The following is a 12072-nucleotide window of genomic DNA, read 5'->3' as shown; positions in this document are numbered from 1 at the left end:
AAAAGGGAAAGAGATGGGGAAAATACAAAATCAGAAACACATAAAAGAGAAAAGAAATAAGAAAAGATAGAAAGAAATCAAATGGCGTCTTCCTTCCCATTTCGTTGGATCTCAACCTAGCTCAAACATGCCAGTAAACGACTCAATACTCCTAGACAACGATGTTGCCACTGGAGTTGTGAGAAATTTAGTGACTCTCAGAGATATACATGTGTTGGGGACAAGGGATGAAAACCGGGTCGTGAGCGATGCCATGGCATTAAGTGTGCAGAGTATGACATGTGTTGCAAGTGTGGGTTATTGTTCGGTTCATTTTTACACATGATTTTTCATGTTATTCACCTCTTATTTTGAGTTAGTTCTTGACATTTTATAGCTTTTTACTTCTTTTTTGTGTTTTAATAGGTTTTACCTTGGTTATAATGAAAATGAGCTAAAAGTGCATTATTAGTGATAAATTCTGTTTTGTTCATTTTCGTAGGTCAACTTCTTGGCCTCGGATCAGCATGCTCCGGTGCTCGGATGAGGTGAAGATCTTCATGAAACTTGTTCCAATGGATGTTGACTACAACATATCCAAATTTGAGCTCCATTGGATAAGTATTGCCTATCCAACCAATCCAGCATGTTACCACAGCTCTGGAAATCCGACTTGGCCAGTTTTCACCTCCACTTAGTGTGATCTTACTTCTACTTGTTACCATGCCATTTGATAACAATAATTTACTTTAGTTAAGTGGAATTTTCTGAGAGTATATTTGTGAGGACAAAACTTCATCATGAGGGGAGACAAGAAAACAAAGGCAAAAGTGTGCCATGATTAAAGGAGGAGAGAGAGGAGCATAGAGAGGAATCAATTGACTTTGGGCAGATTGGAAGGGCAGCAGCTAAAAAACGTATCATTCATTCAGTTTTTGGATGCCAATTTGCAGAGACTTTCAAAAAAAGCTGGGAGCTAGAGAGCTAGAGGAGGAAGACAAAGTCATCCAAGCAAGAAGTGGAAGAGATTTCCACCATTGAAGACCTTGAGCTTCCACCTTCACAAAAAGCTGTAACTTCTTTCTAGTTTTATTTCGAATTTGTGTTTGAAATGTTTATGAGGAACTAAACTCCATAGCTAGGGCTTAGGTTGAAGCCCTAAACATGATTACCTTTTTGTTTTGATGCTTGAGTGTATGAATTTCTAGATATTGTTGATGAATTCCAATTCACCAAATTAATCTATCCTTGATGTATGTTCTTCTTTGATTGATCACCTTTGAAAGCATGCTTCTTGAGATTGTTGGGATTATGTGTATCCTCATGTTATCCTAAGCAATAAATGGATGAAGTAAGAATCATCCATGTGAATTGGTTTCTTGAATACCTAATGTAAACACAATGCTATTAGGATTCTTGTGATGTTCATATTCTCTTTGAACTTAATGGGTTCTCCTTGTAATTGAATCGAAGTACGAACCATACCTAGGTTCGTTTATGAGGAGGGCACAAGTATTGTAGCACGAACCATGCACTTTACGTATATTAGAGAGAATCAATGCGTCTTGAGCCACGACCCATGGTCTTGATTGCGAACATCTTCATCAACACGTTTAGAGTTCATCACTTGAGTATTCATGAACTTGGGTAGAATTGTTTAGGGTGGATTCCGAAACCCTAGTGTTTGTTACATTTTGATTTCACATCTTGATAATTCATCTCCGCCATTCTCATTTAATTTCAAAGTCCATTTACTTTCATGCAATAGAAATAGGTCACTTCAAACAAATCAAACCCCCCCCCCCAATGTGTGTGTGAGTTGCGTGTTTGACACGTTACGTGTCTTTGTTACTAAATGTTATCTGTTTCCGTAATTGTTTTGGACTTTTGGTCCGCGTTGTGTTCTTCCATTTTCTGTGCTGAATCCAACCGTATAAAGAACGTGAATTTTGGACGTACGGTTGGAAAGTTATAGGCAAAACACTGAACAGAGGTCGAAACTGGATAAACAGAGAAAACGACTCTGCCCAAGAACGACCGGTCGCTAGTGTCTCACGACCGGTCGCTCAGCACACAATTCTGAAGTTTCGACTCTGTACTAAAACGACCGGTCGCTTTTACCTCACGACCGGTCGCCAGACCACAACGACCGGTCGCTCTTACCTAACGACCGGTCGCTGGTCACTGTTCACAGCACATTTCTTTTTTTGTTTTGTTTTTTTGTTTTAGGTTTCTTTTACATTTCTTTTAGTTTCAAATTTGCATTTGTGCATTGTAGTGTGTTAGTTAAGTGTTCTCTTTGTACTCGAATTAGAACTTATAGGCAACCGACAAGTTCTTCGTGGGATCGACCCCGTACTTACACAATCTATACTTCGATAGATTCGTGCACTTGCGGGTATTTTTAATTGGTTGTTTGCACATTAAATTGTGTCCTTTTAGGAATGCAACAGTTATCGCCTAATTGCGAAATCCAATGAGGCGGAGGTGCTTAAGGCTCAGTTGGCAGCGGAGCGGAGTTTGGTTGAGGAATGTCAGGGTGTTATAATTGGTCGAAGTAACAAGCTCACTGTTGCGTCGATTCAGCTGCACCAAAATGGGTTCAACTGCATCCTCAACTTGTGATACTCGCAAGTGCACGAGCCGTTGGTAGTTTAGCATATGTAAGTGCGAGGTCGATTCCACAGGGATTGGTGATTGAATGATCCAATTCAATTTTCCTACACAAAACAAAAATGAAAACAAAAGAAGGAAAAATGTTTTGTACAACATTTGAGAACATGGACATTTTTTGGAGGGAAGAGAAAAGTGTTTAAGAACTTTGAGAATTTGATGAAGGAATGGGAGAAGTGTTTGGAGAGTTTAGAAGAAGAGAAGGGAGAAGTGTTTGGGAAGTTTGGAGAAGAGAGGAGAAAGTAAGGAATGTGGTGTTTGGGAACTTTGGGGAATTTGGAAGAGAAGAGAGAAAGTGTTTGGGAAGCTTGAGGATTTTGGAAGAGAGAATGTGTTTGAGAGCATGTGGAATTTGGAAGCTTTGAGAAGGGAGAAGAATGTTTGGGAAATTTGGGGATTTTGGAAGGGAATGTGTTTGAGAACTTTGAGAATTTGGAAGAGAGTGGTTGAGAACTTGGAGAATGTTTATGATCTTGGAGAATTTGAGAACTTAGGGAAGGGAGAGAAAGGTGTTTGTGAAGTGTTTGAGACATGGAGACTTTAGAGAATTTGAAAGAGAATAGAGAGATGTTTGAGAATTTAGAAGAAAGAAAATTTAGTAGAATGATCTTATTACAACAATTGAGAACTACAAAGGGAAACTAAGAGAATTTGAGGGAAAGAAGGGAAGGGAGCTCTAGAGAAGTGCTTGAGAGCTCCCCCCCTTGGGGTGTTATTACAAGCTTAGAGAACTTCCCTATTTATAGGCCTAGGGGAAGTGAAAATATGAATTCAATATGGCTAATGCATACAACACTTGAATTATAAAATCTGAAATGGCTGATGCACTAGTATTAGAAAATCTAAATTGGGTGATGCACTTGTATTAGAAAATCTTGAATGGGTTGATGCACTTCACCACTAAATCCCACCAGCAGCCCTAGCTCATCTTCATGTCACCATGACCAAGTTTCCAACCAGAAATGATAGCTCATGCCTAGCTCACCATGACCAAGCATCCAACCAGCACATGCTGAGGTCAGCATGACCAGCAACTTCAAGGGCTTACAACTTGGGATTCTCTTAATCAAATTAGGACTTTAAGCACTCGAAATTGAAGTTCAGAATGTCTTCTTTCCAGCCATATGTTATTTGGGCCAATCCAAGGTCGGAGGAAGAAGTTAAGGCCGAAACAAATTGCTAGGTAACGGACTCCAGATTTATCCAATGGGGCTGAATTTTGGATATGTTATAGTACACACCCATTGGAACAACGTTCATGAAGAATGTGGCCTCATTCGAGCTATGTAGGTTGCTGAAACAAAGCTTGCAATATGACCTACGGAACTGGACTGGCAAGGGGCTGTAGCCATAATGAATTTGTCTTTTAGCTCTTCATCAATTCATCCAAATTAGGCCTTAACATGCTTGAATTGCATGAATTATGTTCTCCAAAGCCATCATTGTTACCTAAAGCTCAATTAACTGAAAGATAAACACAAAAAGGATTAAAAGCACAAGTTTAACTCAAAAACATAACCAAATCATAAGCTAGAAGGGTAAGAAATAATATACAATTATGAACCGATCACTCAAACCCTTTTTACATTTGTTAAAGCAAACACGTTTGCCCCTTCTGAATGCATTGCTTGTCACAATCTTATAAACCCACCACACTTTGGTGGCCAATTTTCATTATATTGATGACCTATCAATATCATATAAATTGGAATTAAGTACGTGGACTACTTACACTACCGTCAAACACGTTTGCCCCTTCTGAATGCATTGCTTGTCACAATCTTATAAACCCACCACACTTTGGTGGCCAATTTTCATTATATTGATAACCTGTCAATATCATACAAATTGGAGTTAAGTACGTGGACTACTTACACTACCATCCTTTAGGTTTCAAGTGTTTTTCGTGTTTTTACACTAATATTCTTTGAGGTTTCAAATTGTTTTCATAAAAAATTCTCCAATTAATTTTCCATATTAAAATTATGTAATGTCATATAAAAAGTTAAGCAAATAACAAAGTTAATCTTGAAAATTAGATTGCACGTGTATCTAATCATTGAGGTTGACTTTGTCATTTGAGTAGTTTCTTATATGACATTAATAATGTTTAGATGAAAAATTAACGAAATAATTTTTGTAAAAACAATTTGAAAACTTAGGGACCGGACCAAAAACCTTAAGGCATGTAAGAGAGAGAGAGAGAGAGAGAGAGAGAGAGAGAGAGAAAGAGAGATTAAACTATATCCAGCTCCAGTTAATTCTTACATTTGCCCCCGGAATTAAAAGCGGCCCACCTTGCATTTTTTATCAAGGTTTGGTGTTCCAATTTGCCCCTAACATCATCTCAAGTAATATATAAATTAAAATAAGAATAAACTCATTTAAAATATTTAAATTTTAAAAATAATAAATTAACATATTTATAAATCATGGCAACCCATAAATCAATATGTTCTTGTTATGAAGGAGATAGAGTATGGTGGTAGGTCGGGAAGTGTTGTGTAGATTTAGCTCCACCAAAATGGATTAAGCTGCATCCTCAACTTGTGATACTCGCAAGTGCACGAACCGTTGGTAGTATAGCATATGTAAGTGCGAGGTCGATTCCACAGGGATTGGTGATTGAATGATCCAATTTAGTTTCCCTACACAAAATAGAAACAAAAACAAAGAACATAAAACAAGGAAGAAAGAAATAAGTAACTCAAGCAAATAAGTTCCCAAGTTCAATTTAGATTAATGGATTGATTCTAGCTAAAGTATGATTAAGCCATGGTGTGTGGTCATAACCTTGTGTTCCTAATTCCCTAATTTGATCATTTGTTGTCTAACCTAAAATTAAGCATTAGGAACCCATTAAGCATAGAAGAACATTTTAAACAACCAAGCATGTATCTAATCCCTGTTGTCGAATGTCCATACATACTCTTCCTATTCATAGTTCAATTCGAATTAAAGCATGGTGTATACTCTTAATTCAAACCAAGATAGCTAACATGCAAGCCTAAATGGTGATCAATCATTCAAACTAGCATATTAACTTATAAGCATAATGAATAAGAACATGAACCATAATTGAAACTTGGAAACTAATCAAACTTGAAACTAAAGAAAAGAATTTACATAATGAAAAGTAAAGTGAACTAAGAAAACTTAAGAAGAATTTCAACACAAATATTTCATTACAACAATTGAAAACTAGAAAATGAAACTAAGAGAATTTGAGGGAGAGAAGGGAAGGGAGCTCTAGAGAAGTGTTTGAGAGCTCCCCCCCTTGGGGTGTGTTTACAAGCTTAGAGAACTTCCCTATTTATAGGCCTAGGGGAAGTGAAAATCTGAATTCAATATGGCTAATGCATACAACACTTGTTTTATAAAATCTGAAATGGTTGATGCACTTGTATTAGAAAATCTAAATTGGGTGATGCACTTGTATTAGAAAATCTTGAATTGGTTGATGCACTTCACCAATAGATCCCACCAGCAGCCCTAGCTCATCTTCATGTCACCATGACCAAGCTTCCAACCAGAAATGATAGCTCATACCTAGCTCACCATGACCAAGCATCCAACCAGCACATGCTGAGGTCAGCATGACCAGCAACTTCAAGGGCTTACAACTTGGGCTTCTCTTAATCAAATTAGGACTTTAAGCACTTGAAATTGAAGTTCAGAATGTCTTCTTTCCAGCCATATGTTATTTGGGCCAATCCAAGGTCGGAGGAGGAAGTTAAGGCCAAAACAAATTGCTAACTCATTTTCCACGCTGATAAGATCCATCCTGAGCATGGCTCTGTGTTTGCTAGGTAACAGACTCCATATTTATCCAATGGGGCTGAAATGTGGATATGTTATAGTACACACCCATTGGAACAACTTTCATGAAGAATGCTGCCTCATCCGAGCTGTGTAGGTTGCTGAAACAAAGCTTGCAATATGACCTACGGAACTGGACTGGCAGGGGGCTGTAGCCAAAATGACTTTGTCTTTTAAGCTCTTCATCCATTCATCCAAATTAGGCCTTAACATGCTTGAATTTGCATGAATTATGTTCTCTAAAGCCATCATTATTACCTAAAGCTCAATGAACTGAAAGATAAACACAAAAAGGATTAAAAGCACAAGTTTAACTCAAAAACATAACCAAATCATAAGTTAAAAGGGTACAAAATGATATGTAATTTATGCACGATCAGGAAGCGAGCGAAGGTTTAGGGTATAGTTTAGGACTTGAAAAAAAATTTCAAAGATTGAATACAAGTTTTAAATACTTAAAACTTGTAGGGGCTTTTTCCTTCCGGCGGCAAGTGGGCTGATGAAGTTGTCCCCCTTTGTTTGAGTTCGAAATTAAGCCCCAAAATACTTCGAAATGGCAGCAAAGCCTTAGGAAGTATTCTGGTTATCTTCTCCAACAAAGCAACAACAATTTTACAGATAATTTCTTTACATTCACAAATAAATTTCTAGGCTTGGCATGACGGGGCATGTGGCATGAGAGCAAAGTTATCATGAGTTTAGCACTTTGGAAGAGAGAAAGTTTGTGGGTTCCTATGGAGGTCAGGGATTCTAATAGGAGAGAGGAGAGGTTCTAAGGGGGAGAGTTTTGGGTGGTTTTTGTAGCTTCCGGCAACTCGACAGTGTCTCTGTCAGAGCTGTAGCAATTTTGCCAAAGCGTGGGAGATGGGGGAAATGGGCTAGCAAAGCACGGAAATTTGGTGGGTTTACAAGAGAGAAAGCTTGCTCTCTGAAGATTGTGGGTTGGTTGTGTTGGGTAGGGGAGGCCCTATTTATAGTTGCTGAGGTTTTTTCTTCTCCAAGAAACCCTAATGGTTTCATCCCAACTTAGCTAGGCTTTCTTCTTCTTTTCTTCTCCTCCTTCTTGACTTACCTCATGGTGGCAAAGTCACCTCTGCCAAATCCACAAAATCAGAGATCTTGGGTGCTCCAGGCCTCTTCCAGCGGCGGCCTCAGAGGGGAGCTTCCCCTTTTCACCCATCTTCTTTCCCCCCTTTCTTCCTCTTTCCATGGCCAAGACTGATGAAGGAAAGAGAGTGGGTGTACCCGTTGGTTTGAGGGATAGCATCTTCCCTTGCGTGCCAAAATCCCTTGGTTTATTGACTTATCGCACTTGGAACTTGCTCCCAGTAGCTACTTCTCATGTGCATCTTTGGCCTCTTCGAGGTTTTCTGCTTCAGCCGAATACTGAGGATTCTGACTTCCTCTTATCCAAATAGTTTGGGCCTTTTAATATATATAAAACCAAGTCATTTAATAAGTGGGCTAAATCCATCCAATATTTAGGGCTTTATGGGCTAAAGTAATGGGTTATTTGGGTTGGGCTACCCTAGTTGACTTAATGGGCTATTTTGGCTGAAGCAATGGTCCATCTCCTTCCTTGTGCTTACCCATGTTTGGGCCTAAGAAAATGGGCTTGAGTCCCGAGGCCCCCAAGCGCCCCGAGACTTCCATTTCTCGACCCATCGATGGGCCCCATGATAACTTGTTACCATACATACCACAACCCACTCAAGCAAGCCCCGGGCATTTGAGTGGCTTGGTCCCACTTAAGCTTGCAATGCAATTGGGTGTGAAATAACGATTTCCCACTTGGCATGACATGTTGCTAGGCATGCTTTTAATTATGACGCTTGATAAGATAATTAGCATGGATTCGCAGAGCTAAATGCATTTTTATAATTTTAGTCTCATTTTCTAGCATGATGGATTTTTATTTGGCATGACATGCGAAATATAACTCGTGCATGGCAGATTTTGCGTGCTCTGAATTTAGTCTTTTCTCAATAATATATCGCTTTGGGCTAGGAATTTATTCGGGCCCAACCATGAATTTTTTAGGCCTCAACATTAGCCCCCTTAATTATAAGGGCCATGGGCAGGTGCTGGAATGGGCTTGATAATAAAAACCAAACAAAAAAAAAATCAGATTTGTAATTATAGGGCACCTCTCTTCTTCTCGCGTGCAAAATGACGGCGTGCCATGATGGAACGGTTGCTTGCTGTTTTCCAATACCAACTGCCTTCTTCCCCCTTTTTATTATTTCATTTTATTATTTTTTTTTGTTTCTCGTTCCGCGCACCAGACCCAACCTTTTGGTTTTCTTCTTCCTTTCTCTTTCTCTTTTCACGCACCAGACAAAGAGAGCCTTCTTCTTCACTTGTCTCTTCACTTTCCCACAAACCCAAAACGAGCCATAGTGAAGCCAAGCCCAAAACCGCCCCTCTTCGACTGCTGGGAGAGAGATCGAGTCGAACCCGGCTCTGCCATCCTTCTCCGTACAAGGAAAACCTGTTCGCCGCCGCCGGAAGGGGCCTCGTTGTGCGTGCTTTGCTCGTCAGAACCTCTGATTTCTTCTTTTCTTGGTGCATCCTAGGCCGCCCTTCGAGAGATTAGAAAGGTATGTCTTTCCCTTGTTTTTCCCTTGGATTTATTGAAAAATCCATCGGTTCCTTACACCCTTGAAGATTGCTTCTTGTTTTGAGCAGCCAATCACCAAACCCTTGTTGACCCATTTCGTTGCCGCCGTAACAAGGGTTCACACGACGCAAGTACTAGCAAGGAAGGGTTCCTTCCAATCTTCTGAGATTCTCTTCTCCCTGGTTTGCCCTTTTCTCGAGCTGCTGGAAGGGCACCGAATCTCATCGGTGTGTTCCTTCTTCTTCTTTTTCATTTCTTCTTTCCTTTTCTATCTTCCCTATCTTGCATTGACTTCTTTTGCGCTTATGGGATGTCTGAAATTCGAACGATGTGTTCCCTTTTCCTTTTGGTGCAGGTGGCTACGTCTCTGACACAGGGACAGGTGCTGGAAACCTTGCCTTGCATTCTTCGCTGCTGGAATCTCTGAGTGCCTTGGCTCCCCAACTTAGGCACTTAGCCTCCCATATCAGTCTCTCGGTGAGTAATTCTGCCAATTTGAGTCCTTCAGAAGTAAGTATAGACTGATGCTTGGCCTAGGTTCACTTTCCTTGTGAACACATGTATGTTTGATGGTGTATGTGTTTTTTTTTGTTGCTGCTGGAAATCGACAGAAGGCATGTCTTGCGATGCTTGTTTCCTTTTGAGAGAGGCTTTACTTGTCACACGTGTTGATCACAAAAGCGCTACTTTTGCTTGCCATGAACTTGAATTTTAATTTGCATGTTTGCTTGGACAAACTCAACCTGCCGTGCTTGGCGCGTGTTTAGCATGTGCTAAATTTTTTATTTTCCCCTTCTTTTTCGTGCAGGAATCCCAGCTTTGTCATGACGTCCGCTGATTCTTCCTCCATCATTAGGGATCATCTCTATTCTTTAGAAGACAAGCTAAAAAGGGGTAGGCCCCCTCCCTTACTCAAAGGTGCTGGTGAAGACATAGTCATAGATGGAGAGCCGGCCCCGGAAGTAGCTCCTGTGATTGATCCTTCCTCCATATTGAGGTGCTGCATAGAGAGGGGCCTATTTCCAGCAGTCCCCCTATTTTTTCAGTATCCGTGCGGCACCAGCAAGGGCTGGTCAGAATGGGTAGATCGAGAACTAAGGGACCCATCTACCCGTGACGTCTTGAGCCGTGCATGGGTGCTGGACGCTGTCTTTCTTTCTAAAGCATGGGACGTCCACGTTGAGGCCAAAATGCTCCGACATGTAGTGAGGCGATGGAGCACCGAGACACACACCTTTGTCTGTTCATGGGGAGAGTTTACTCCCACACTCGAGGACGTAGCTAATATTCTTCACCTCCCACTTTGCGGCAGCCAAGACCCTTTCCATATCATGCTGACTCCGGAAGATAAACTGAAGCTTGAGACTTTACGAAAGGGTGCCCCGACTTCTCCTAGCACCTCTCTTCGTTTTAGTAACTGGGTACAGTTTTTTGGGGATGTTAATAGGAACGAGCCGTGCCATCTTGTAGCGTTTATATCGTTATGGCTTGGCAGATTCCTCTTTTGCGATTTTTCCCAAGATTGCCTGCACGCGCGAGTGTTCCCTCTGGCTTTGGTGGTAGCACGTGGTGATATGATTCCACTAGCCCCCATGTTCTTGGGGCACTTATATCGTTTGCTTGATCAGGTTCAGCTTCTTGAGAAGGGAGCAGCCGGAACCATGGCCGTGGAAACTTTATTGAACTCTAGCTTCCTCCAAGTATTTCTATGGGAACGGTTCAAAGGGATAGAAGTATCTCCGCTTCCTTATTCCAAGGTCAGGGAATTTGCTGATTCTGATGGTGGTGCGTATGTGCCGGAGCAACTTCCTCTGATCTGCCGATGGTTCCGACGCATGCAGAGGAAGGGCCAAAATTTTCTAGAGTTGCTGGATAATGTTGAGAGTTTCATCTTCCGCCCTTATTGTGCCTTGTCGGAGGGATTTAGACATGTGCCTCTTTACGCTGACTCCGATGATTTGATTGAGGTTCCGGCAACCACGGCACGGGGTCGTCGACTACGAAGAGAGGCTCTGTTGAGTGCCGCCTGTTTTCCTTTGCCGACACTGGGTGACGACCATTTGGAATCTTCTGTGTATTACGGAGCTCACCGAGTCAGACGGAAACTCGGATTTGATCAAGGTGTGCCTTCTGATCCTAGTCATGGGGATCCCTTTTTATTGCACAAGGTTTTTTGGACTGAGGGCAATGTGCCGAAAGATGGCAGCCTCTTTGCTCTAGCTTTGGCCGACAAAGGGCGCGTCGGTGGCCTTTCTAAAGCTTACCGAAGCTACTGGAATCGCTGCTTTGCTTCATTCAGCCGGTTCCATGCTGCTCATTGCGACAGGTTGCTTCCCACTGTGATCTACCACGCTCGTCTAGTATCAGAAGAGAAGGCAATTTCTTTGAGTGAAAAACGAAATCTGCCCTTTACTTCCAGAAGTGGGGAAATCGTTGGTGACTTCTCCAAGCTAAAACAGAAGTTAGAGAAACCCAGCTCTCGTAGTGCCGGAAAAAGTGCTACTCATGGGAAGCGGAAGCGAGAGGAAAGCCCTAGTGTTGAGAGGAAGAGGCATGCTGCAAAAAGCCCAAAAAGATTTATTCCTAAGGTAGCGGCGAGCGGTCCTCCCAGCCCCAAAAAGAATGCTCCCACAGTGCCCTTGTTACGGCAGCAACCTGTGGCCTCCGCCAGCAGCAAGCAAGTCGGTAAGACGCCGGAAACTCCGCCTTCTCTCAGTAAGTGTCACTTACTAGTTACTCGTGTCTGTGTGTTCTTTATTTTCTCCGATGCCCGCAAAGGTAGGGGCGAAAGCTCGTGGTGATATATGTTCTCTTTTTTTTTTTTAATTGTTGGTTCTGGACTTACTTCCTCCCCCGCTTTTCAGGTTCCTCCCGGATCAAAAGCAAAGACAAGGAGGCTCCCGTGATTCCAAAGCGCCGAAGCATGCGCATACTTCAAACAAGATTCTCCGATGCCCGCAAAGGTAGGGGCGAAAGCTCGG

Source organism: Prunus avium, chromosome 8 (assembly GCF_965620075.1).
Source record: "Prunus avium chromosome 8, drPruAviu1.hap1.1, whole genome shotgun sequence".
In the NCBI taxonomy this organism is placed as follows: domain Eukaryota; kingdom Viridiplantae; phylum Streptophyta; class Magnoliopsida; order Rosales; family Rosaceae; genus Prunus; species Prunus avium.
Note: the sequence above shows the minus strand (reverse complement) of the source record.